The following is a 3,750-nucleotide window of genomic DNA, read 5'->3' on the forward strand; positions in this document are numbered from 1 at the left end:
GCTGGTAGAAGCTGCTTTTGTAATTTTTTTAAATTTTTCATTTTATTTAATTTTCTAATTTTGTCTGTCATTTGCTGATATAGATTAAGGAATACGTTTGTTAGTTTTCTTTGTGTGCGCCTGATTCTTCCTGCCAATATTTTGATGGTTTTCTTCGTGTTCTTATTAATCCTTTCGAGACTTCTGATGATGTTCTCCGAGTGCTTCTGGTTATTTCTGAAGAAGCATGAATGTTTTTTACTCAATAAGACATGCAATTTAATCCCGAGTTATATTTAATTAATGAATTTATGTTACTAAATCAGCCCTCTCAATATTTTATAAGGTGTAATTCAAACAAAAATATCATAGTCCAATAATATGTCCTTTTTTTGAGACGGTTGGGAATCACAGTCATTCAACACGAATTTCCTTCTCCTGGAGGTATAGCGAAGCCCTCTTTAGGCTATCTTGCGATCGGGAGTGAGCATTCCGCATCCCACACGAAAAACAGATAATATTTACATCCACGTAACATCTGGCGACATCTGTTGTTGATAAGCAGAACTATCTGGCCACGAGTCTTTCAAAATTGAAAATTAACTCTAGCTGATGGATTACTCAAATTCGTATTTAAGTATATGCTTCTAAATAAAAATTTCAATTGGCATCTATTATGTAGTTACAGAAGCTAACATGGATCCTGGTTGTTTTTCTGCAGCGGAATCGGAAGGACACCGTTGTAGATACCACAGCAAGGATGAGAAAGAATGCTAGACATCAATAGTAGAATGGTTGTGTTCAAAACCCACTATGCAAAACGTTAAGCTGTTATCGGTGGAGCAGGTTGTTGACACGAATTGATAGCTTTAAACGACACGGAATAACATGTAAAGCCAAGCCCACTAACGAGATAGAGGACATCGATAAAGCCAATACACGAAGGAAGAGTATGCTGCTTGATGTAAATAATTTTCCTTGTCTTGAGCTTGCTGTTCATAGCTCTCCCGATCACGACAAAGAACTTGAATTGAAGGATGCTAACGGTTTAAGGAAGACTGAAACCAATAGAAATATTATCACCATGGAATGTGAGAATACATTCAAGGCCGTATAAAGTAGATCCTCCATACTATGGAATAATGATGGATAATTAAAAAGAAAGATTTTTGACGATTAAGAAGCTTCTACGTCAACGATTTAGAGTTCTTACAATAATCAAGGTGAAGACGCTGACTTCTATGTTAATGGCGACAATGACTCTGAAGCCGGTGATGTGATCGAAGACTGAGCTGAAGCAATTAAGGCAGGCAAGATCGAAGACTGTGATGAAGCAATTAAAGCAGGCAAGATCGAAGTTATTAAGCCCCGAGACCAAAACAATGGGAACGTCGTAATAAAATTAATTATTCTAATAAAGCTTACGATGATCACTGGGCAGATAAATGTATTAAAAATATTTATAATAAACATTCAAGGAAGATGATAGCAGCAGAAGAGATTGATTATGCATCATGGGAAGATCCTAATATATTGGCGGACAGGTTAAGACTTCTCCATGCTTCGCTTTGTGTAGGAAACTATTCGCACATCAAATAAGTAGCCTTCATACTCAAATAACTGTGGGAAGCTGGCTACATACAATAATGACTTGTATTACGTGCACTTATATTAATAAAAATAATAAATTATATTTAGGATTTTAAAAGTGATTGTTATTATTTCACTAAATCCGATTTATAACTAAGCCTGAGTCCTCGCTACTGCATGTTCAAAGTCTGATTACATGTCCATTGCATGTCCTGAGTTTGTGTTCATTGCATGACCTGTGTATGTAGTGTGAGTGTACTGAGTGAGTACTCTGTGCCCAGTGTGTGTGTAATGAGTATGTGTTGTATGCCCAGTGTGTTTTCTGTGTGTATACTGTGTGTCAATTTGTGTACTGTGTGTTCAGTGTGTGTAGTGTGTGCCCATTTGCATGTACTGTGTGTGTACTGTGTTCGTACTGTGCACGTATACTGTATGTCCACTGTGTTTACTGGGTGTGTAGTGTGTGTATTGTGTGTCTTTTCTTTTGTTGAATGTGTGTCGTTTCTTTAAATGTGTGTAGTCAAATCAGTAGTAGCTCTTAATATTTACATCCTCTTGGTCTTGATAAAACATTTTTCAGTGATTCTTGATCCTTTAGTAATGGAAAAATATTTTCGGTTGGTCTAATTTCTTGAAATTGATTTTATCGATACTCGAGGTCTGTCAGTTTGGAGACTTAATCTGTATTACTTGAAATATGTTATATTAGTTATCGACGAAGAAGGTCTTGAGGTTTGGAGACGTCTGGGCTATACGTCTTACAGTGTTAATGATCTGGCCTTGTGGCCCGAAGACACTTGATCTATATCTCTAGCATTGTACACGAACTGGTTGGAATGTATTCCATGCACCGAAAAATTAGACTCATATGTAGAGACAAGAAAAATACGCGGGTTCATTTCGCGATAGGCTAGAATCCAAGTGCGTGTAACTTATTGCCGCTTCAGTGATTGGAACACAGTTTGCCTGAAGGACTGTGAGCCAATGAATGCCCCTCAACGTAAGAAGTATCGAATCATAAGCATCCCAGTTAGCAGGTGTCACGAGTCAGTAGCCAATGAGCTGGTGTAATATTCCCGCGTACATAGAGGATCGTGGAGTTCATCCTAGAGGTCATTCAAACCGCGAATTTTTCCAGTCCCTACTCATGGTACGAACAGTGAGTGACATATTTATTTCGTTTGATAGGTATCTTGTCTAGAATTGTTTTTGCATAAAGTGAATGATTATTAAACTCCATGAAAGATAATGGGAAACAGGATATAAATATATATCTTCAGCTTCATTTACCCTTATCACTGGCCGAGAATCAAACCAAAGACTGAAATCGATCAAATTTATAATTATTTAATAAGAGGTTTTTTATATTTTTGAATTTTTTCCGAATTTCTAGGTCAATAGATACAAATTTACAAGATGGGGTTCATATCGGCTTACTGGCTGCTGGTGTAACTTATAAGGAACTTAAGCCAGTTTTAGGATTTTGAACATGATTTATTGAATAAGTATTTTTACGTGTAAAATATGTTTTGCATCTTCCAAGGACAGGAATCCCTAGAATCAATCAGTATATTTATGAGTAAATATTTGGATGAATTTTGGATTTTTTTTTTTTTTCGAATTTATAGCTAAATAAATACAGATTTTAAATTTTGCATAAATATGTCAATAAGGCGAGTGCCACAATAATAATAAATGATTACTGAACTCTAGTAAATAAAAATAAACTACTCTTTTAATGCATATGTGGACTCTCAAATGAAATAAGTAGGTATACGTAATGTAAGAATGTAATCATTTATTAGGGGCAGACATTTTTCGCGAAAAGATCTGAACACTTATTAGACTGCAACAAGTTATACCAGCACCTGTGGTTTCTTCCTTGTGATAGGCGGCCGTCTGTGAGAGAAGTCGTTGCCTTATTTTACCGGGGCCACTCAGGACTCGTTTGCTTTCGCACTGAATCACTTTGACTGGTGTTGTAACAATCGATGTGTACCTGGGAGAAACTCACCCTTTCACGAAACACAGACGATACTACAGTGTTTTAACTTTCATCTAGTCTCGAAACCGTTTCACTAAATCTGAATGCCCCTATCAATCATCTGGCCTGTTAGCTCAGCTGGTTAGAGCGTCGTGCTAATAACGCGAAGGTCGTGGGTTCGATCCCCCCACAGGCCA

General features: G+C 36.9%; 1 non-coding gene across 1 annotated transcript; it reads left to right on the forward strand.

The window, feature by feature from the left end:
* The first annotated feature begins 3,676 nt into the window (after positions 1-3,676).
* Positions 3,677-3,750, forward strand: Trnai-aau (transfer RNA isoleucine (anticodon AAU)). The gene has a single exon. It is a non-coding gene; the product is annotated as a tRNA-Ile (tRNA).

This window comes from Bacillus rossius, chromosome 8 (assembly GCF_032445375.1).
Source record: "Bacillus rossius redtenbacheri isolate Brsri chromosome 8, Brsri_v3, whole genome shotgun sequence".
NCBI lineage: Eukaryota > Metazoa > Arthropoda > Insecta > Phasmatodea > Bacillidae > Bacillus > Bacillus rossius.